The sequence below is a fragment of the Podarcis liolepis genome (assembly GCF_965112155.1).
Source record: "Podarcis liolepis genome assembly, chromosome: 3".
Lineage (NCBI taxonomy): Eukaryota > Metazoa > Chordata > Lepidosauria > Squamata > Lacertidae > Podarcis > Podarcis liolepis.
Window position 1 is genome coordinate 115900678 of NC_139557.1, and position 24790 is coordinate 115925467.

The 24790-nt window shown below is 43.9% G+C and overlaps 1 long non-coding RNA gene across 1 annotated transcript; it reads left to right on the forward strand.

The window, feature by feature from the left end:
• The first annotated feature begins 18662 nt into the window (after positions 1 to 18662).
• LOC310703578 lies at positions 18663 to 23705 on the forward strand. The gene is made up of 2 exons (XR_014524268.1): positions 18663 to 18902; positions 21639 to 23705. It is a non-coding gene; the product is annotated as an uncharacterized lncRNA (long non-coding RNA).
• Positions 23706 to 24790: the final 1085 nt, after the last annotated feature.

The window sequence follows — 24790 nt, forward strand, 5'->3', positions numbered from 1 at the left end:
TCCCTTTCTAAATGTGCATTTCCTGGAGCAACTTAAATCTGATCCACATACACACTACATGCTCCTCTTTATCATTCTTGCAAGTTGCTGATGCTATCAACATATTCAGTGTGTGTGTGTATGTGTGTGTGTGTGTGCACACGCACAAATGCGTCCATATTTTTTCCCCTTTCCCAGATGCAAACTGTTAGAAATGTGACTGGTCTCTCCCTTTCTCTCTCCCCCACCCTTCCCTGGCTGTCTTTAATGTAGCCAAATAACAATTTTAGCATTCAGATGAAGCGATTTCATTCTGTGACTGCCTTTTCTATTAGATTTGATTTTGAGAAGCCCCAGTGGGTGCCTCCAAGGCAGAGAGCTATCTTTGAGCCTGCAACCGATTCAATAGCAGCCTGAGCTAACCTTGACCTTTGCATAGACCCTGTTCCATCTGGTGAAAGCATAGGGTTTCCTTCCCCCAGTCCCCCCTCCCCCTGGCTTCACAGTCAACATTGATCAAGGCAGAATCCAGTGTCTCTTCCCCCCACCAGCCCCCATCCCTTGCCTTACTCCTTCTCTCCTCCCTCCCTTTTTTTTTTCCAAGGGCTTGGGCGATGCGTGCAAAGGACACCACATTTCAATATATGGAAATGATCAAGCCTCTTATGCAACCATAAATCTAGACGGGGCTTCTGTGATATGTATGATCCCCCCCACCATTCACCTCCAAGGAGTCCCTCATTCGCCACTGTCCCTGTCTCTCCTCCCCTCTCGCCCCCACCCCCTAGTTTCTCAGCAGGGGTTTGATGCAAGCTGTACAGGAAACACTTCCTATCCACACCTCCTCCTTCTCCAACACCTGGGGGGGGGGGCATAGCAGAAACCTCTTTGCAAACTGAACAATTCATGACTGCTCAGCAATAGAATTGCATTGCATTTTTATCAGCCCCTGCCCTCGTTGGAATCTTTGGTGTACTCCCCCACTCCAACCATTATTTATAAATGACCTCCCTACCTATTATTTACATACCAGCTTTATGGAGAGGAAAAAAGAAATAGTGGCACAGAAAACGTTAGAAAAAACAGAGAAGATTAATATTTTTAAAGTTTTTTGCTTGGTTTTTAAAAGATATATGTGGCCCAAGCCGATGCATGCTTACTCAGAAGTAAAGCTGCAATCCTACACCCACTTACCTGGGAGCAAGCCCCATTGAATTCAGCAGGATTTATTTCCAAGTATACAGCTAGTCTTGCCACCTAAGTCTTTCTAAACACAATGGGGTTTACTCTAATTTAAGTGACATTTTTTGGGAAAGCTGTTTTATTTCAGCAGACATTTTAAATAAGTCTTTTCTGATTTTATGGTTCATTTTATCTCTAGTGCATCTCTTTTGTAACCTTATTGTACACCACTTAGAAACGATACAGTGTTAAGTGGCATCCAAATTGTCAAAATAAATAAATAAATGTGGGTGCACAGGACTGCAGCTGTTTACTCAAGAAGACTCATTAAGTTTAATGGGGCTAGTAAGTTCAATGGGGCTTGCTGTAAAGTAAGTGTGCAAAGGCCTGGGACCTTACAGTCAAGCGCTGGGCATGCTTACACTGAAGTAAGTCCCATTATGTCCAATGGGGCTTACTTACTCCTTAGTGCTTAGGCTTGCATCCCCATGAATGTCAACTCGGAAGCCTTTGGCTACAATCCAATACACACTTACTTGGGGTTAAGACCTACTGACCTTTGGTTCCAAGTAGACCTACATAGGATTATATTGTCAGGAGCTAAACTATGTTATTTTGTATTATTTATTGTTATGGTATATTGAGCCTCAGTGGCGTAGTATGGGTTGTCAGCACCCGGGGCAAGGCAAGTAATTTGCGCCCCCTAACCCGTGGATTTGCGCCCCCTAACCCGTGGATTTGCGCCCCCTAACCCTAACCCCCAGATGTTGCGCCTGGTGCGGCCAGCCCCCCCTGCACCCCCACGCTACGCCACTGTTGAGCCTAAAACAAAAACTGTTATTTAAGTGAAAGGAAGGTGGCTTTTTAGGGACATGAAGAGTTGTACTTTCCACTGTCAGAATAATTCACAATAAATTTATATCACATCCCCTCATTCATAAAGGCCCACAACATCCAACTATCAGGGAAGTGTGAGAGTGTAGATGTGTGTAGATGTGTTTAAGACCCAACGGTGGAATGCGGTGGGGCTTCTCTATGTAAAGGTGTAGAAGTTTGGGATTCAACTGATAAATTTCGCAAAGAAACGGCTCTCGATCCGTTTACATGCGGCTACGCCATAGCTGTCAACGTTTCCCTTTTTTTAAGGGAAATCCCCTTATTCCGAATAGGATTCCTCGCAAGAAAAGGGAAAAGTTGACAGCTATGGGCTACACCCCTGCGACTCAGCTTAGAACAGCCTGCAGCAGCCTTGGCATGTTTAAAGGTAAAGGTAAAGGGACCCCTGACCAGTCGTGGTCCAGTCGTGACCGACTCTGGGGTTGTGGCGCTCATTTCGCTTTATTGGCCGAGGGAGCCGGGGGACAGCTTCCGGGTCATGTGGCCAGCATGTCTAAGCCGCTTCTGGCGAACCAGAGCAGCACACGGAAACGCCGTTTACCTTCCCGCTGGAGCGGTACCTATTTATCTACTTGCACTTTGATGTGCTTTTGAACTGCTAGGTGGGCAGGAGCAGGGACTGAGCAACGGGAGCTCACCCCGTTGTGAGGATTCGAACCGTTTACTCGGGAGTAACTCCCAACGAGGCCAGTGAGGTTCTCCTCTCAACTAACCTCACGCTGGGTTGCAGCGCAGGCCGATTCTCAGCATATTTAACGAAAGGGAACCTTACTCAGCTGGCAGGGTAGGAAGCCCCACTGACCTCCTAGAGAAGCTGTATGCGCCCACTCACTCGGGGAGCAAATCCCCGGGACGTCGGTGGGGCTTCCTCCGGAAGAAACCAGCCTCGCCTGGAAAACACACCAGTCAATCGCTTGACTTGTTCGCGCAGCCCAGTGAAAGGCACAAAGACACCCGAGCAAGGGTAGATGGAGAAAAAAGGTGGAACAAGAAAACGGGGGTGGGGGTGGGCTGTTCTTCACGAGCCCACCTGTCCCCGCCACTCAGTCCTCTTCCTCCCCAAAGCCCAGAGCCTGCCTTTACAATCCTGCTTCAATCACATATATAAGATGCTACTCGTCTTCATCTGCCCACAAGTGCAAAGATGCTGGAAGAAAGGAGAAGGGGGGAGATGTCACGTGGGAACAGCCTAGGCCAGGCACGGAGGCGGTTGTAGCGGCAGCGGCTCTTCAAAGGAAATTGCCTCGCTGGCCGCTTGGGCGCATTTCAATATATGGAAATGACCAGCGGCTTTCTGCAATAAATCAACACTCAACATTTTTGTCATTCCCTCCGCCTTCTCCTTCAGTTTCCTTATTTCTTTTTTATTCTCTCTCCCCCCCCCCCGCCCGCTTTATACCTCCATTCTTTTGCACACGCGAACACACCGGCTAGCTTTTCCTTTTGCTCTGCACCAACTACTCCGCCCCCTCTTCTAAAATTCCCCTTTAATTCGTTGTTATTCCTTGCAATCACTAGCGACTCTGCAACGTCTCCTAAGCACGCGTAGCTTATTCTTCTTAAGCAATCAGTAATTATTTCAGGAGGAAACAGATATTGCAATGTTAGATTTAAGCTCCCCGCCTTTCCCTTTTTATTATTACTGCAAAACTTGTACTGGAAGGTAGCCCGGGCCCGGGAGGCAAGGGCAATTTTCTGGCAAACAAGGAACCATCAACTGACTTCGGATACCACACATCTACGTTTGCTTAGATGTACCTCCGGTATTCAGTGAGTTTTACTCCCAGGCCGGCGTGGGAGGCACCAGGTTTCTGGTTTGTTCGCAAAGTGCTGCATTCCTGTGCAGAGCAGGGACTTTTATTTTACTGCATTTTGAGAGCTGTGTGTATCACAGTCTCCGACGAGGATGTGGGAGTCTCTTTTCCTTATTGTTTTGCAGATCCTACAACGCAAGTCGCCGCACTCTCAATAGAGCGACGACGGACACAGTCACGCTCGGTAACTTTTCCAAACGCAACAAACGCACCCGCCTCCTCGGCTTGGCTGCCTTTTGGCGTAAATGCGTTTCTTCCAAGCCCCGGCTGCCTTTGATTGGGGTGTCGGAGGAACGCCCCCACTCCTCCCCAGCATCACACCCATAATTTTAAATTGTTTTGCCTTTCCTCCCACCCCCCACTTTTTCTTTTTCTTTTACATTGCCGACATGCTTAAAGGGAAGACAGCTGTTGCCCGGCACAGGATGAGGGATGCTTACTTGGGAGTAAACCCAAAGTAGACGCGAGGTCATTTACTGCTGAGGAGATGGGGAACCTCAGGCACAGGGGCTGCAAGGTGTCTCCCCACGCCAGACCTTGCTGTCTGGCCATTGGGCCTCTCTCCAGCAAAACAACAGCTCACTAGTCCCACTTTGAAACAAAATATTAAAAAATCCTTCCAGTAACACCTTAGAGACCAACTAAGTTTGTTATTGGTTTGAGCTTTCGTGTGCGTGCACACTTCTTCAGATACACTTCGCATGCACACGAAAGCTCATACCAATAGCAAACTTAGTTGATCTCTAAGGTGCTGTCTGAAGACTAATAATAATAATAATAATAATAAATTTTATTTATATCCCGCCCTCCCCAGCCGAAGCCGGGCTCAGGGCGGCTAACAACACTAAAATAGTGCAACATTATAAAACATCATAAGAATTAATTAAAATCAAAATTGATGGCAACCATAAATTAAAGTATTGTAAAGATTGCCAAAGGAGGGAGTCAGGCTGTGCCCTAACCAAAGGCCTGGTGGAACAGCTCTGTCTTGCAGGCCCTGCGGAAAGATGTCAAGTCCTGCAGGGCCCTTGTCTCTTGTGACAGAGCGTTCCACCAGGTTGGAGCCGCAGCCGAAAAAGCCCTGGCTCTAGTTGAGGCCAGCCTAACCTCTCTGTGGCCTGGGACCTTCAAGATGTTTTTATTTGAGGACCGTAAGTTCCTCTGTGGGGCATACCAGGAGAGGCGGTCCCGTAGATACGAGGGTCCTAGGCCGTGTAGGGCTTTGAAGGTTAAAACCAGCACCTTAAACCTGATCCTGTACTCCACCGGGAGCCAGTGCAGCTGGTATAGCACCGGATGAATGTGATCCCGCAGCGAAGACCCCGTAAGGAGTCTCGCTGCGGCATTCTGCACCCGCTGGAGTTTCTGGGTCAGTCTCAAGGGCAGCCCCACGTAGAGCGAGTTACAATAATCCAGTCTGGAGGTGACCGTCGCATGGATCACAGTGGCTAGGTCAGGGCGAGAGAGGTAAGGAGCCAACTGCTTAGCTTGGCGGAGATGAAAAAATGCCGCCTTTGTTATAGCTGCAATCTGCGCCTCCATGGAGAGGGAGGTATCGAAGATTACACCCAAACTCTTAACGGACGGTGCTGGCACTAATTGCACCCCCGCAAGAGATGGGAGTTGCCCCCTCAATCCCATATCGTCCCGTCCCAGCCAGAGGACCTCTGTCTTCGAAGGATTTAACTTCAACCGGCTCCCACGTAACCATCCAGCCACAGCTTCCAAGCATCTGATCAGTGTGTCTGGGGCCGAGTCAGGATGGCCATCCATCAACAGATAGAGTTGGGTGTCATCAGCATACTGATGGCAGCCCAGCCCAAAACTCCGGACAAGCTGGGCGAGGGGGCGCATAAAGATGTTAAAAAGCATCGGGGAGAGAATCGCACCCTGAGGCACTCCACACACCAAGGAGTGGCGGGATGACAGTTCCCCCCCAAGCGCCACCCTCTTCCCCGACCAGAGAGAAACGAGCGCAGCCATTGAAGGACTGTGCCCTGGATCCCCACGTCGGCGAGGCGGTGGTCCAGAAGTTCGTGATCAACCATGTCGAAAGCTGCTGACAGATCTAGAAGAATCAGCAGCCCCGACCTGCCTCGATCTAGCTGTCTACGAAGATCATCTGTTAGGGCGACCAGAGCCGTCTCGGTCCCATGACCAGCGCGGAAGCCGGACTGGAATGGATCCAGAGCCGATGTTTCATCCAGAAACCTACCAAGCTGTTCAGCAACCGCTGAAGTCTCCTTAAAGTCTCCTTAAAGTTCTCTAAAAAGACTAAGGACTTAGCTACACTACCTTTGCTCTGCTCTTTCCAGGCATTTTTCAAAGCTCTGTGTCCAAGCACCCTCATTTTTTGCTCCAGAGCTTTCCCCATGAAAACCCGCTCTTTAAAGCTCCATCGGAGAAAACAGCAATCTGCAGAAAATTTGAACTGATGTTTGCTCTGATTGAGCACTAAAGAGCTGGTTTTGGGGGACAAAGTTTGGGCAAAAAACAAAAATGCTTGGACACGGAGCTTGTAAGTGCAGACCTGTGCCTGGAAAGAGTGGGGCAAAAAGTGTGCATAAGTCCATAATTGTACTTTCTATAAGACCTACTCTATTCTTCTTTTATGGGCATAGCCAGGATTTATTTATTTTATCGGGGGGGGGGCAAAACTGTGTTATCTGTGATGCAATTGGTTAGATAGTTAAGTATTTTTATTTATTTACTTGATTTAGGAGGGGAAACTGCCCCCAATGCACCCCTAGCTACTCCCATGACTTTTTCTATACTTCTAAGCTGGCCTCATGTGTAGTTGAGGATGCTGTCTTGTCATCAGCATTGAGGTAAAGATTAAATTGCCATCCAGCTTCCAAAGGCAGTTGTCCCTGTTCTTGTCCTTGCATTTCAGGCAGCAAATTCTGTTGGGCTAGCCCTAGCTGCATTCTCCCTGGGGCTAGGGTGGGAATCTATTTTCAGACCAAGGGCCACATTCCCTTGTGGACAACCTGGGGTGGGTGGGTGGGTGTTGCATGGGTCAGACAATATATTTGACTCTCATCTTTGTACAGTAGACTTACATTTGTGCGCACACAAATGTATCTTCATCCAGGCAAGCAAGAAGTGTTATCTCAGTTCATAGACACATCCCAGACAGACAAAGAAGACATGGAATAGTGCCAGGAGGGCTTTGTGACCTAGGCACAAGGAGTCTCCCCTGGAGAAGGGCCAAATAGATAAGCCTGGAGGGCCACATTCCCTGCCGTCCTTGAGTGTCTGGCTGGAATGTCTCCTTGGGCTATAATAAGTCCTCTTACTTGTCTCTATTGGAGAGATGTGTGCATGCTGAAAGGTTCACCGAAACATTTGGACTGTACATGGCTGGAATGAAGCCTACTGTGCAAAAGGTAAGAGTCACATCCATTGCTCCACCCACTTTTGCCTCTGGCCCTGCCCACCATTGGCATGCACTTTGCCTGCTAGTTTTCAAGCACAGAGAGATAAAGCAATGCATGCACCATGGTACATGAAATGGCTCCACCAAGAAACATTGCATCTCAGGCAATGCGTAAGTTCTATCCTTAGATTTGAGATAGTTCATGTATGTGTACTGGAGTGTCAAATGTGGGATCCCTCCGTCACCGCTACAGCCACATGTAGAGGATCCTCTGTTCATGGCTGTAGCAGCGACAGAAGGATCCCGGCACCGTCTGTACGGTGCTGGAGCACAGCTGCCGGCAAACCACTATGTACAGTGCATGTGCGGTGTCACTACATACAGCGCATGCATTGTACATAGCGACGCCCAACCCCGGGTGTCACGACACCTTCATTCGCCCCTGCTTGGCTGGAATTCTGATCATGTCCATTGCTTGTCTGCATTGGAGAACAGAGAGGGGTATGCATAGATAAGGCTGCCATACATTCTGATTTTCCCAGACATTACCGGGATTTCAATGGCGGAAAAACATCCGGGGAGATTTCTGAAAGGCGGCACTTTGTCCTGGATCTTAGGCAAGTCAATAAAAAAATCATGGTTTCTGGTGTTTTTGTAATGGTAGCATAGAAACTAGTCTGCTGTACAAAGGTAACATTTACATTAATTGCACCATTCATTTTTGCCTCTGGCCCCACCTACCAGTGGCATGTGGCTCTCAGAAGGTTGCCCTTGGGGTAATAAAGTTCCCCTGCCCTTGATCTGGATGTCAGGGAACTGAACCTGGAACTTTTTGCCTGCAAAGCAGATGCTCTACCACAGAGCTGTAGCCCTTTTGCTTAAGCTGTGGCACTAGGGCTCCATCCAGAGGGCAGCTGTTGCCATGTCTGATGTAGCCCTCTAGCACTCAACCAGAAGCAAGAGGGAGAGGACTGAGTCAAGGAAGAATGACCAGCAAGCACAGGAACTGTGGGTTACAGCCGCTGTTAAGGGTAGTGTGTCATTTCCACTGGCTTTGCTAGCCCCTGGGCTAACAGTCCTCAGCAGGCTTCCTGTGTGGTTTGTGGGTGTAAAGCATCTGGTAAATAGAAAAATAAACCGCCTGGGAATAACCCCAAAGGGAAAGGGGAGGGGCCATCATTCTGTGGTAGAGCTTATTGCTCAGGAATGTCAACTTGTTCACAAAGTTTGCAGAACATACCAGATTCATTCAGGTATCAGTGCAGGTCAACTGCACATGAGGGGTGGATTTCTACAGTTAATGACAGCTTGTCTAAGGAAAACCCTTTCCTCCTACAACTGTAATGGAAGCCTTGATCCTAGAGTTGAATTGAATAACATAATATTTTTTGGACACCTGTGGAAGAGTCTACACAATACAAGTAAAAAAAGGAACAAAGATAAGAAATAAAGCAAAAGTTGCTTTTCCGTTCTCTTCTCCTCCCACCCTTGCAAACAACCAGCAATGTACAGTGGTACCTTGGGTTAAGTACTTAATTCATTCCGGAGGTCCGTTCTTAACCTGAAACTGTTCTTAACCTGAAGCACCACTTTAGCTAATGGGGCCTCCTGCTGCTGCCACACCGCAGGAGCACGATTTCTGTTCTCATCCTGAAGCAAAGTTCTTAACCCGAGGTACTATTTCTGGGTTAGCGGAGTCTGTAACCTGAAGCGTATGTAACCTGAGGTACCACTGTACATTGCAAGTGGGGCTGTGGAATGTATAAGAAGCACCTGGACACACACACCCCAAAGAATTACATGATAGGATACAATGGGGAAGAGGACTTTGCCGCCTGCAGATTTGGCCCCCAATTTTCTGCAAGGAAGTGGAATCCTCCCCGGGTTTTGTGCTTTGATGTTCAACATACAAAGGAGCTGAAACATTTCCACTATCAATACTTATTAAAGTTTAAAAGGTAGGGCAAGGAAAACAGAAAAAGAAACCTGTGACATATAAACTGAAAACAGATGAGTATAAAATTCAGAAGAAATATATGTGTTTTGCACATGTACCATAGAATCAAAAATTCTACATGAGTGCTAAACAGATCCCCCCCCCCCATGCAGAACTTCAATGCAGATGCTCAGAAACAAGAGAGACAACTGAAAAATGATGCTTGAGGGGTAGGCAGGGAAAGAAGAAGAGTGGGAGCAGACTACCCCAAACACAACTCCCCAGAAAGAACAAGGAAACCTGTTCAGGAGCTATTTTAGGAGCAATTTAGGAAGAGGAACAAAACTCCCTTTGGGTTTTCCATGGATTTCATAAGATTTGATTCAGCAGTAAACATTGGGTTTTCCTACCTGGGAAAAGCAGCAGAGCAAAAGAAGAAGAAACCTCTCAGACCTGTCATAATAGATGGAAACAAATACTAGAACACACAGGGAAAATAAAAGTGTGGATGGGCTCTGACATTCTTAGCTTGCATCCTCTCCAACTTCTACCTCTCTCACACACTGGACCTCAAGCCAGAAGGTCAACTTGGAGCTATTCTCCTGAGAACAAAGGGTCAAGCATGGCTGCCTTTGTTTTCTCTAGCTTAAGTAAAGTAGCTTAGAACTAGAACCTCTATCCTATTCAAGTTATGTACTTCCTATAATAAACATCTTTGTATTTTTTCATCAACAATAATCTCTCTTTGTGTGAGAGAGATTGGTCTCTCACAAGCCAGTAGTCTCCACATGTCACATATCAATTGCAAGCTTATGCACTAGGTGGGCCTGCAAGAAAACATTTTCTATACTTGCAATGTAGCTTTTATAACCAAATGTTTTATTCTTCAGCCTATTCTTCTGCACCTCCCCCCCCCCATTTTTCCAGCTCTGAATCTGAGCTGGAAAATTGTCCTGCCCCCTGCCCCCAAGGAAAGTAGCAGTGGAACACTTGGATGAAAACGTCAAAGGGTCCTTGCAGATTTTGTCTCACTCCAGCAATAATGAATATGACTGAAATCTACAGCAAATGTAAGACTCTAGTGCAGATAATTCCAGTAATCAGTGCCTGGAATTCTGTGCACACCAAATTTTACCTTTCTAGGTGGTCTGGAAGATCCATAATAATTTTGATTTTCACTCAAGTGAGCAACTCAGTCAGTCCCAAACATCTTTATAAGTGAGTAAGTAAACCTATTACCATTTAAAGCCACAGATTATAATTATAAATGTCAAACAATTGAAGCAATCTTTGTCTATCGTATAAGACTTGATTACTGTAACATGCTTTATGTGGAGTTACTTTCCGCTTTGGAAGTTGTAGCTAGTGCAGAATACAGTGGCCAGACTGCTCACAGGACGAGGATCCTGGCAACACATTACTCCATTGCTGAGATAGACCTGCTAATTTGGTATCAGGCCAGGTTCAAGGTTCTTATGTAAATTCACAAAGCTGAAAACTACTTGGGCCCAAAGTGCCTTGAGGACCATCTGATCACCTAAGATCACTACTTGTTGTTCCCCATGACCCTGAGATTCAGTTGGTCTTTACAAAGGCCCAAGCCTTTCATATGGCAATCTCTGACCAGTGACCAGTAAAATTGGTCAGGAATCATTCCTTCTTTTAGATACCACCTAAAAACTTTGCAATGCGAATTTTCTTTGAACCAACCAGCATTTATGGATGTTCCTACAGTACTGGTGTTTTTACTACAATTGGAACTTATGGTGCTGGAGGAGACTCTTGAGAGTCCCATGGACTGCAAGAAGATCAAACCTATCCATTCTGAAGGAAATCAGCCCTGAGTACTCACTGGAAGGACAGATCGTGAAGCTGAGGCTCCAGTACTTTGGCCACCTCATGAGAAGAGAAGACTCCCTGGAAAAGACCTTGATGTTGGGAAAGATGGAGGGCACAAGGAGAAGGGGACGACAGAGGACGAGATGGTTGGACAGTGTTCTCGAAGCTATGAACATGAGTTTGACCAAACTGCAGGAGGCAGTGGAAGACAGGAGTGCCTGGCATGCTCTGGTCCATGGGGTCACGAAGAGTCAGACACGACTAAATGACTAAACAACAACAATTTGTTGTTGATGTTGTTAGGAAAGTGCAGTTTATAAATATTTTTTAAAAATAAGTTTTGAACTGGTGAATGGATTAAGTGTGCGAAAGTTGCATATGACCTTGGAAAAGGGCCATGGCTCAGTGGCAGAGCATATGTTTTGCACACAGAAGGTTCCAGGTTCAATCCCCAGCCAGATAAGTTTGGGAGATAACCCTGTGTGAGAGAGAAAGAGAGAAATCACAGAGCTGCTGCCAGTCAGTGTAGGCAATACAGAGCAAGATGGACCAATAATCAGCTAGATCTGACTCAGTATAAGGCAGCTTTTTGTGTTCTTATGAAGAAAAAGGATAACATAAAAAGTGTTTTGTTTTTAGATTATGCACCTAACTGTGTGTGTATGTTTGTTAAGCTGGTCAAAAAGTTTTAAATTGATTAATACAACTAATTAGTGACAGCCCTAAGCTGTCACTGAGAAAAAAACAACCAACAGTGTGGCAAATGTAAGCATTCAGAATATGTAATCCATTTTTTTTATTATTATCTCTGTCTGTCTATTGGCTGTGAGACGTGGAAGACCCGCCCCCCTGCCTTGCAGGCCTTTCGCCATCTGGCCTGAGAGGGCAGGACCCTGACTGACTCCAGCTACAAAAGCTGATGCTGCTGAAGAGGCCAGAGATCATCTTGGTTGTGAGTCCCAGAAGACCGGCTCCCTGCCTCGCAGGTCTTTTTCCATCTCGCTTGGGAGTGCAGGGCCCTGACTCCAGCTACAAAAGCTGAGACTGAACAGACTTTTGGGTTGGGGTGTTATTTAGGGTTTTTTGTTGGCACAGGGATTGTTGTTGCTGTTGCTGGTTTTGATATTAATTTTTGCATCTTTATTTTATACCTTAAAGAAGTATAAGAAGTATAAAATAAGAAGAAGAAGAAGAAGAAGAAGAAGAAGAAGAAGAAGAAGAAGAAGAAGAAGAAGAAGAAGAAATATTTGTAGCCTGCCCATCTGACTGGGTTGCCCCAGCCACTCTGGGTGGCTTCCAGCATATATAAAAACATAGCAGAAATTGTTTAATTTGGTTGTATCCTTTTGGATGTTTTATTGTTTATGACTGCTTGTGTTATGTTTGTAATTATGTATTTTTTTCATGTTGTAAGCCACCTTGAGCATGGTTTTAACTATGGAAAGGTGGCATACAAATAACTTTATGTATGTATTTATGTATGTTTCTCTCTTTCTCTCTCATATGGTATTGTAAGTAAGCAGTAATGTGAGCATACCCTATCAGCCGTTGCAGAGCCACAGATAAGTGCGCAGTGCAAATGACAGTTTGGGGTGAGGGTATTTTGTTTGTTTGTTACTATGTTATGTATTTTCGTGCTTTTAGTGTAAGCCGCCCTGTGACCCTAGGATAATGCTCAGTATAAATAATAATAATAATAATAAAAATAATAATATAACAAATAAGAGGTCCAGTGGGGTTCCAGGAGTGGAGAAAACCGAAAGCTCATGTATGTCAGGTGAAAAAAACCCTAACCCCTCTCTGAGGTGAACAAATGTAGCTTGAAATGCAGCAAGAGGTGGGTGGGTGACCTCACAGTGTTTCAAGCACCTAATTTGAACATATCCCCAGCCAGTCTTTCTAATGATGGTGCTTCCCTGGATCTCTGACCTGAGTCTAGTTCTGGCTAGTTCTTAAAGGGAAAAAAAACACCCCAAAGCCATATTGTCCAGTGTGTCAGCACCAAATTCTACCGGCGAACAGCTTTTACAAGCAGCTTTAAGCAAAGTGTCTATGTAGGTGGGTAGCCATTCTGGTTGCCCCAGACATGACCCTTGCCACACTTTTCTTCATTTGCTGCATGTTGCACCAAGCACAGCCGTTAGTTGTGCATTAGCTAAATCATCCAAGTTCAGTTCCCTATTTCCAAAGGTGTTTCCTGCAAAGAGGCCTCAAGAGAATGGACGTTATGCTCTTGACCAGGTTAACCACAAATTAGCAAATTTATTCTTAACTTCAGTCCAGCATATAGACTATCTTACCACATAGACTGTTAAAAGTATTTCATTGCCAGGTTTCCTCTGACATGGCTTTTCCTGCTTAGATCCCTTTGATCAGATCCTGGGGACTTGTTCCAAATCTAAACTTTGGGGGATTCCAGCATTTTTATAGATTTGATTCACCTTCAGTAACTCTAAAATACATATTATTTGAGAATTGTTAAGGTAGATGAAAGGGAGAGGATAAATTAATGGGGGTATGTCTGTCTATAGGGAAGGGCCATAGCTCAATGGTAGATTGTCTGCCTTGCAAGCAGAAGGTTACAGGTTCAATCCCTGGCATCTCCAGGTAAGGTTGGGAGATACACTTTCTTGAAACCCTGGAGACCTACAGAAGAAGTTAACTGAGGCCTTTTGAGCCCACCTCTTTATTTAATTTACTTTTTATCTCACTTTACCTTAATGTAGCTAACAACAAAACAGCAAAATAACCCTAGAATTGCAATTAAAGACCTGGCATACCAGGGTTCAAATCCCCACTCAGCTATGAAGCTCATTGTTTGACCTTAGGCCAGTCATTGTCTCTCAGCCTAACCTACATCACAAGCTTGTTGTGAGGATAAAATGCAAGATGTGAGAGCCATGTATCCCACCTTGAGCTCTATGGAGAAAATGTGGGATACGATTTTTTAAAAATAAAACCCCCTCAGAGTTTAATCAGCCCAACTTTATAGTTGTGCTTCAGTTCAGGAGTGGGCAACATGCAGACCTCAGTTTAATTTTATATGAGTCTCTGCAAGTGATCATTGTAGACTTCTGAGCAAGAGGGATCTGTCCCTATCCACTCACCGCCCTCCCATGGCAGCACACCAAGTAAGGAGGGAGAGAAGAGGAATGTCAGATTGACTTGTTGAATTGGTGCATTGTCAAACCAAAGAAATAGCAGCCAACATTCTGACCAAGCCACTACCAAGAGACAGTTCTGAGAACTTTTGAGTCAAGATGGGTGGTTCATTAATTGTGCGTGCAATTGTTATATTTGCCTGAGAAGGGGTTTGTGGTATAACCAGCCTCATATAACCAACATGCCTGGGACAGCACAGTTGGGAGAGCGTGAGGCTCTTAATCTCAGGGTCACGGGTTCGAGCCCCATGTTGGGTGAAAGTTTCCTGCACTGCAGGGGGTTGGACTAGATGACACTCATTGTCCCTTCCAACTCTACATTTCTATGATTCCATGAACATGCTTAAGTCTAATTATGCATGAAGGGGTTAAGACCATAAAGTAAGCTGTCCTGCCAGGCTTAACTCAGCCTTGGTTAGGACTAGGTAATCAAGACTTTGTTCCCCTCAGTCTACCTGAGAAGCTCAACATGATGTGATGGTGGCTCCAAGAAGACACCGCCTGGCTTCTACAAGCCATTATTTAGTTCCCATACCAATAATTCAGGAACTTTCACCACGGTAACTAAGCCACGTTTTACTGCCTGTGCTTTTTGGCTGACATATGGAAAAGCACATGTACCTGCCCATTAGAGAGTTTGTAAGTAAACCATTTAAAACTTAGTAAACGTGTGGTTTCTTCCTATGCTGGCGGAAGAGGGGACTATTTTGGAATTCACTTAGAAAGACATATTTTAAAGGTCTAACAGCCTCTATTTCTACACTTTACTTCACTGCATGTTTTGTGGTTTTAAATCTCTGCTGGCGTTCTCTCACCATAGAGTACTTGCCCCATACCTGGATCTTAGCATCCAGAGAATTCTCTTTTTACACCTATTTTTTCCTTGCCACCATCACTTTGGACACCTCAAATGGCACTATAAGCATAATGATGATGATGATGAAGTGACAGCTACATACATACCTCTCATATTTATTGATTGGGTTGCATTACTTTACACAGTGCTTTTTTCTGGGGGGATGCAGGGGGATGCATACCCCTAAACATTTTGTGAATCCTTGTACTTTTGTCCATTTATTGTATTTATTTTCCCCAATTTGAACTATAAAATGGTGGTTTTCTTGAGAGTACCCCTAAACATTTTTTAGAAAAAAGCACTGATTTTACACGGTTAGCACCCCACCAATAAAAATGCATCCAGAAAGAGGTAGAGTACATAGGTAGAAGATTACATCACACAAAAAATATTTCTGGAGGAATTTGCTTTGAATTAGACTTCAGGCGGGTTTGTTGCTTTATTCTCTTATTTAAAGGAAGAAGTGTGGAATATATGTACACACATACTTGAATACTACAATAGCTTTCTGTAGAAATGGAAAAATATATAGTAGTTCCCAAACTTTCAGATGCAAACAAGGATTTGCACAGCATAAGGCTTGTTTGGAAATCATGTCAGCACTTGCTAGCAAAAAACGTGAGTGACAATTAATCATAAAATAAAGCTTTCTAACTTCTTTTTCTTATTTTACACTCATGTAACATAACAGGTTTTTGAGAAAATCGCTGAGGCAGATGTGAGAGTTTCCTTTCTAGTATCTGCAGAGCTAACCATTTTCAGTGTAAGACAACAACGCTCCTTTAAATAGAACTGTTGATTTTCTCTATTTCTTGCAAATGCCAAAGCACATTCTACACTTTAAAATAATTATTTTTAAAAAATAAAATACAAGGAATATTCATTTCTTACATAAAGCCTTTTGTTGGGCTGATCCAAGCAGCTGCAACACATTCTCTTAAATCTACGTATTTGCAGTTGCTATACAGTATAACGCGGGGGGGGGGGTGCCCTCCAAACACCGAAGTATTTCAAGAAAAGAAACCAAAAATAAAAATAAAATTGTTATACTTTCAGGCAGAGACAAACATTGCAGAAATCTGCTTATCCAACTATGTAATTTACTATATGATACTGATTTCAGAGATGAAGAAATATAAATTTCTTTTATTTTTTCTTTATTTATATAGATTGACAACTATCAATTGGCCAAGTTTGTGAGGACTCTGTAGATTCTAATCAGTTTAGGTGCAATGTAACTCAAAAGGTTGCATGATCCTCCTGAACTACTAAAAGTTAATCTGTTTCCTGAGTTGGAAATTCTGCATGACTTCTGTAGAAACTTCAGCCAGCAACCATGTCAAGAACTGATCAGTTTAGAACCAGATTCTGTGTCTGACTGCCCCATGTAGTAAATTATTAGAACTACAGCTTGAAGCATCTTCCTAACAGTGAAATATTGTCAGGATCCAGACCCTGCCCATTCAGGTTGACCCCTGGGCTATATGGGGGGGGGACCCTTTGGGGTGGCCTGATATTTTGCTGGAGCAATAAAGTATTCAAGACTGTGGCATGCTTCTTGACTCTTACCTCCCTGACTGATTTCTGAAAGCTGCCTACAACTAATAGGGGGACTGTAGCTCAGTGATAGAGCAACTGCTATGCATGTAGTAGTTCCCGGGTTCCATTCCCATAATCTCTAGACATTCCCTGTCTGAAACCCTGGAGAGCTGCTGCTTGGCAGTGCAGATAGTACTGAGAAAGATGGACCAATGGTCTTAAAATTTAAGACTTAAATCTTAATTTTTACCAACTTCTCATAACCATTACCTTTTTACCTAATTCTTAAAACATTTTTACAAGAGCCAAGTAGTTTCATTTCAACATTTTTCCAACGTTCATCAATTTTATAAAACATTTCTAATGATAAAAAACGAAAATAAAAACAATCCAATCTTCTTCCAGCGTCCCCTCCCCCCCGGTCCCGGGATTGTCAGTCCTTTTTATCCCATTAGTCTGGCACATTAACCTGGTGATCTTATATCCAAGGCCTTCAAATCTCTTCCATGTCCCTTCCGCAGCTCTTCTTCATATTTTCCTTTCACTCGTGGGAACTCCAGCTTGGTAGTGTTTTTGACCCTTTTCAACAAATCAGCCCCTTTCCCATAGTCCAGACTAGACTCCATGTGGTATTTTAAGACATGTTTCAAATTCCCTCCAAATTTGGAAGTCCCAATAGCTCCAAACCTCTGACGGACCATTGCCAGACTCGGAAAGTCCAAACATCCCTGCATAGGGGGGTCAATCCAACCCCCCATTTCCAAATCAGTCCAAACTTTGTCTTTCCAAATCTGGTTTTTTCCAAGTTCATTTGTCAAATCCAAAGGCTCATTTTCCTGCTGGGCCAAAAGTCCCTCCATCTCTGGCACCCCAGATTCTGCAACATCCTCTTCTCTCAGCTGCTCTGTCAGAACACACTCCTGTTTAAGTTCCTGGGTGGGCTCCATATAGTTTCCCACTACCTGTTCAAATGTTCTGGCCGCATTAGTCATCAAATCCGTCTTCTGACTTAACTGATCCAATAGGGCATTTATTTTACAGAAAGCACCCAACAGTGCTTCTGAAAACATTGTCCTGCAAGGTCACAAGTCCTTTCCCACGGTTGTAATCTGTAGCAGCTGCAAGCTCCCTAGAATTGGTTACAGTTTCACGGTCCCCCTCTAGGGGGAAAACTTCTGGTTGTTCTTTCTTTTAAGGACAATAGCAACAAAGTTTCTTTTTTAAGATATTTTGTCAATATTTGTTCCTTTAAGATGCGAAAGGAAACAATGGAATCACAATGTTACTCTTCTTTTAACTATCTGTCAAAAACCTTTGTCTCTGGTCAATGAGCTTCAAACCGTCAATTCTGACACCCCGCTCCAGGGTCAGGACGGTGGAAAGTTACTTTACTTTAAACTCACTCCTGCAGGTTTAAACAGTCCAAGAAAGATCCCCCTTCTTCTCCTGCTACCGAAGGGGGGTTCAACGATTTTAAATGGTGAAAACCGATCCTTTGAAAGTGATTTTCTAAGCTCTAGTGTACGTTATCTTTGCTTTCTTCTAACTACAAGGAAACGGAAGGCTGACTCTTCAACCTGACCTTTGCTAATTAAACAATCCACGTCCTTTTAAATGTGTCGGGGTGGGAGAGGCTAACAATAACAACATGCTTCTGTGGGGAGGCAGACAGTAAGAAAATTATTCCTATATTGTCATTATGTTATGTTTTGAGTTTTTATTTTGTGTTTTGTGTTGTAAGCCACCCTGTGATTTTCGGATGAAGGGTGGAAAATAAATTTAATAAATACAATTTTTAAAAATAAGGGAAGAGTAACAGAATTGATAGGGAAGAACAGATGATACAACAACAACAACAACAACAACAACAACAACAATAATAATAATAATAATAATAATAATAATAATAATAATAATACATACATACAGTTCCCTTCCCTTTCATTTAAAGTTTTATGCTTGGTTTTTGAGAACTTTGCAGTCTGGGAAATGGGGGAGGGGGAGAGCAAGAAACAGAGAATGCAAGCTTCCCCCCCCAAAAAAATCTTGTCATAATTAAGAAATTGTCTCATTTCTCCTGTGCCTGAAGAAGGAGTATGGGCATTGCTATAATAAGAGCATGTCAGGTTGTGTTTTGTGTTCTCCCCCTGCTTTCTTTTCCAGGCTCGTACTTCTAATTTAAGAATGCTACCACTTGGTTATTAAAATATTCCAAGGGTGCCTCTTCTTGCACAGACGAAAGAGGAGTTTTGTTTAAAAAGAAAAGAAAAAGAAAATGCATCTAAAGCCTCTTCTGAGCCAGCTTATTTAAATACAACAGGTGAGTAGCAATTTGAGGACAAGGTGTTGTACTTTTCCTTCAAATAAGATGGCAAGGGAGGCACACATAGGGAGGGGGAACTTATGACCCTCCACAACATAGGAAGCTGCCTTAAACTGTGGGATAACCAACCTCATATAACCCACATGCTTAAGTCTAATTAATGCATGAAGGGATTAATACCATACAGAAAGCTGTCCTGCCAGGCTTAGTTCACCTTGGGAGAAACTAAGTAGTCAAGCCTTTGTTCCCTTTCAGTCTACCTGAACCTCTTTAGTCTACCTGATGAACTCAGCATGTGAAGAGGCTAAGCTGTTTGTGTCACCTTAGCCACATGGCCCTGTCAAGCTGATCTCTTGAGTTCCTATCTCAATAATTTAGGAACTTTCACCACTTTGCAACTAAGCCAAGGTTTACTGTGTGTGCAACTTTTCTGACTGATGTGTGGAAAAGCCCATGAACCTGAGCTTTGAAGCGTTTGTAAGCAAAGCAATTATTAACTTACCAAACATGTGGTTTTTCCCTATGCTTGGCGAAGAAGAAACTTTGGAACTCACTTTAAACGGCATATTTTAAAGATGTAGCAGCTTATATTTCCATGCTTTGCTTTGCTTCATATTTTGTGACTTTAGCAAACAAATCCACAGTTTGTTCAAGTGGACCAGGTCCTCTTAGCAAGTCCTGTGTGATGTTTGAAGTCCTGATTCGGGGACTTCAAAGCGGTCAATCACCTGACATCATTATGACATCAGGTGACTGACTTGTGGATGGTCAGGCTCACATGTCAAATTTGGCTCACGAGGCTATGATCAAATAAAGATCTGGCCTGTGGAGACAAAGAGATGCATCACTCCTGCAATTAATTGACTAAACAATACAGGTCTAGTTAGTATGCTGCCGAATTGATCAGGAAAAAATACCTGCCCATTTTCTCTAGTACCTCTGGAAGTGCAAGTGCTATTGACTTAGTTCTTTGTTTTTTTAAGGAAAATTCAGGAGAGGAGCCTGGAATATTTATGGAGGATCCTGGTGTATATCTTAGCCCAAACAAATAAGGTCAGTAATTTAACTCTAACAACCTCTGTCAATATGAAATGATAATGGTAGTCTTTCTTTAGGCAGAACAGAAACAAATCGCTTCCACTAAACATAGAATCTTCTCTTTAAAGGTATGTGGGGTGTGTGTGGAATGAATGCATCTCTTGCAATGGCTTTTATCAATAAAATAAATATTGTGCAGGGGAGGGGGAGAGCTCTGGCTTGTTTTCCTTAACTTGTTTGCTGAGTTTCTAATAGTGCAGATTCATATTTAAAATGAAAAGAAGCATGTTGCCATTTTGTATGAGATGAAAATTGTTCTCTCTCTCACACACACACCGGTATGCTACATATCTGTCCTACCCTGACAATTATTTTTAAAGAATTCTCTACTTTACATACCAAAAAAGTACTACACACACACACACACACACACAAACTGTTCAATAAAATGCTGCATCAGCTTCTGTTTTATCATTTGTTCTCATTTTGGAGGAAACAAATTGGTGCGAAAGCTCCTTCCAGCAATATGCTCTTATGTATTTTGTTTCATTACACCTGTTACAAAATATTCTGCACACCTAAGGGCTGTTTCACACATTACATTTTCAGGAGGGTAAACTTTTTTAAAAAAATAAAGTATACTGTAATGTAAATATGACAAACGTGTTTGCAAACATACATCTTGCACAGGTATACCTGAGAAGCTGAGATTGGCTTCAGCTTCCTATTGTGTGTACATTCCAAACTACAAAAGTGTCACAGGGCCACTGCTAGCACCTGGAATTCCCAGGCAGCTGCCGGTGCACCAGTGGCCTAGCAAGGCCCACCCCATCAGCTATACTGGGATCCCTTTTTCAGGTGCTTCAATGAGTGCTAGGTGACTTTGAGCTGCCATTTAATTTTTCTACATAGTGTCCCCAGCTTTTCATTTTCCACAGTGCCCCAGATATAGCAATGTTATATCCGGGGAGAGTGGCAAGGAAATTTATATATTAGCTCCAAGCTCCATGGTGCCCATGATAATGCTTCCCCCTGCCACAGCCATTTGGAAGTTCATGCTGGCCTCACAGACACAGGAGGGGCCCCTCTGGAACCAGAATTGCAGTGGTGGCAGGCATGGGTCTTCCAGCTCAGCTCTGCCCCTAAATGCATCAAAACTGATTTAGGCTGTGTGTAATTTAAAGCAGGGGTGGGGAACCTCAGGCTCAGAGGGCTGGGTGACCCTTCAGGCCTTTCTATCTGGCTGTGAGAACTCTCTCCACCCTTCAATGGTCCTGTGTCATGCCCTCTCCTGGCTGAAATAGGTCTTCAGTCCCAACTTTTTGCTGGCCTGCATGGCAGAATGAAAGTTGGGTGTGTAGAACTATCTGCCTTTTGTGTGGTTAGAATGTAGCAGGCTGTACAAAGAGAAGAGTCACATCCATTACTGTTCCAACTTTTCCCTCTGGAGAGACCCACTACTGGCACACAGCCCCTGGAAGGTTCTCCATAAGGACATATGATTAAATGTCCCCTACTCCTGTGCTAAAGAAGCTCAAGAACAGGGACGTTGTTGTTGTTGTTGTTGTTGTTGTTGTTGTTGTTGTTTGATTTGTTCATAAGGATATTCTGCTCTTCAGTTTCTCTAAACAGTGTCTGTGAACTTGATACTCAACCAACTCTATGTACTCTTTATTGTTGATATTGTGCCATTAGAGTGCATGGGGCTTAGTACAAGAGGAGAGGTCCCTGCCCTGAAAAGTTTGCAGTCTAAAATTCAACAAAGGGAAGAACTGGAGTATGTGGCTGAAAAGATGACTTGCTGAGTACCTGCATTTGAAGACTGGAGTTGGTGGCTTTACCAGTGAATTTGGAAAGTTCAGTGAACCTTGGCATGTTAAGAAACCACGGCATTTTTATGTTTCTAGCATCGGGGGTGGGAAGTGAAGGAGGTTTTGACTGTGACTTCCAGAGGCAGTGGGAGAATGTTAGCAAACACTTTGAGAAGGCCCCTAGACCTGGTGATTACTTCAATTTGTTTGCAGCCAGCCAAGAACACACAATCCCCTATTGAAAGTGTCTGGCTTCAGGAGCAGACAGATGGAGAGCACAGAGGTTAGGTCAGCCAGGCCTTTCCTTGACCTTTCCAGGGGGGATTAAATCAGTTTGACCTTGTTGCGAGGGCTAAATTATATCCATAGAGTTTTCCCCCTGCCCTTCATTCCTCCTCTGCCCCCGACTCTCAAATAATGCATCTTTAACATGTCACAGCCTGCTTATTTTAAAGGTCCTTTTAGTAACCTCGGGCGTATTTTGTCCACCACTCGCCATTGTTCAGCTGGAGCCATTTAGTCCAGCATTTACCAGGCTCTCCTTTTTTGTATCTTCTGCAAAGAGCGCTTGGAAGCAGCAAAACAAATCAACAGAATCATGGCTTTAGTGAAAGAAATGAATAAATGAGATAATGGAATAAAACCAGTAAAGAAGAAAGCAGTTGTTCAGATAAGATTCAGAGAACAGACCCACTCATGTGTCTAGTAGTAGGGAACAGTGCATTTTAAATATACATTTTGTATACCACCCTACATCTGAAGATCACAGGATGGTTCATAAGATAAACATACAAAACAGGAAGACAAAAGACTGTTGCACACCTCCCCCAATCTCTGACAAGCGGTGACAAAATTCCAGGGAGTTCCAGGGTTTGTGTGTCCACTGGAAATTAGGTACAGCGGAGTATACCATGACTGACAAGCAAGGCATATATTATATGCTGGAGTACCACCAATCCAAGGTACTATCAGGGGAAAGGGAACACCCTGTGCAGTATGCTCTGAGATATACAATTGTGTAGCTTGTGGCAATTTGAAGGTAGGCCTTTGGTCAGCAGGTGAAGGACCCCAAATGCAGAGATATTTAAGGCCAGGATTGCAAGTGGCAGAGAATGACAGAAATGCGATGAGTGTTGTTTAACATTCCACATATGTGAGACTTGGGATGAAAGAATGGGAATTATTGTAAAATCCCTACTAAACCGTGCCCCGCTTTCACAAGGCAATCTCAAGCTATAGTAGTTCAGAAAGATTCTCTGGCTGACAATTAATATTAATGGGTAGATTTTGCAATGTGCCATTATCACACTGTGAGATGGGTGGGCATACCATCTGGGTTTTGGCAGGTATTAGATGTAATCAAAGGGATTACTTGGCTCAGGGAGAAAACAGAGGGGGGGAGCTTGTTTGGTATCTCCCCCCACTCCTTTGTGTTTAGATGCAGCTCTAGGTGTGCTTAAGCATTTTTGTTTGTCCTTTGGTTTGCTATCTGAGGGAGGGAGAGCTACAAACCAAGACCTATCATGTTTTATTGGTGTGGGGCTATCCTATTTAATTGCACAATTCTGTCTAAGGTAGCAATGTTTAAAGACCCAACTAGATGTTATGGAGGTTGGGGGAAAGGGACCCTCTAGAGGTCATTGGACTAGAGTTCCCATCATCTGTGACTACTGGCTATGCTTGCTGAGGCTAATGGGAGCTGGAGTCCATCAAAGCCACATGCTCCCCATCTCTTATCTACTCAAAGGGTCAAACTTTACACTATGTTTAACAGCACAACTTTATTTTTGAAGCAAAAGCAGCCCTGTGGATTGAATCAAGATTGTGTCATATCGCTGCCAGTTTCTGTGGAAAACCCACTGGATGCTATATGGCTATGAACAACACTGTTGGGGGGGGGCAGATTCTCAGTAGGAAACAGACAGCTATAGACTGTTCTCAGTCTGGACTTTTTTTTAAAAAAAAAATGCTTGTCCCAAGGAATCATGTGACAAGATGTCATCATGGCACTGTGTGACACATTTGATTGGATAGACCAAGGGTGGGGAAACTTTTTCAATCTGAGGAACACATTCTCTTATGGGTAAACTGCCTGTGGTGAGTGGTCCAGAGCCAAAGTGGGCCAGATTAACAGATTTCACTCTTAGCATTCTATAGTAGGCTACCTTCCAGCTATGTAGAAGTCCTTATCTTCCTTTGAGGGAAGGAAGAGACATTAGCCCAGCTAAAGACAGAGAAAGCCTTTGAAGGCCTGGTGAGAGAGAGTGGCCTGGTGAGAGTCATGAGGGATGTGTGTCATGAAGGATGTGATCAAGCATACTGAAGGGCCACATTCAGCCAGCAGGCCAGATCCCCTACAATCTTCTCTTAATGGTAGTTTACAAATGAGGCTCAGAACTTATTTCAGCTGCAAATGCAATACTTTAAAATGAATGTCTATAATACCAACATCTCTCTCTTCTCTCTCTCTCTCTCTCACACACACACACACACACACACACACCAGTTGTCAAACCACATTTAAAGCTTATCCTCAAAATGGCATGGTTAACTCAGTCCTAGAGTATCTGCCTTGCATGCAAAAAGCCCCAGGTTCAGTCCCTGGCATCTTCAGGTATGGTTGGTTGAGGGGTGCAGAATTCTCCCCTGCACTATGCCCCAAATACCTACAGATTTTCTCCAAACATATTTTTCTCCTTAGCCATGCTGAAATGCTAGAGGCACACCCAGCTTGGACAGAAGTGGGCTATGGGCAAAGGTGATGTGTTTGAAATTCTCACCCCCACCTTCTTTTAAATCAGACCTCCAACTCTTTGCTACACCTTTGGGGCACTGAAAGAGCTGCCAATGTCATGGGGTTTGGGGGGGCTCTGAGATGCTCTGGCTGTGAGCTATCACTAAGCTACATATTTTCCATGGCACACACTAGCCATGAGATACCCAAGGTGGCACCCATGTGCACCATAGGAACCTCAGGCACACTATCAACGCTCTCTGCCCCTCCTAATTTTACAATTTTTATATTAAAAATTAGGT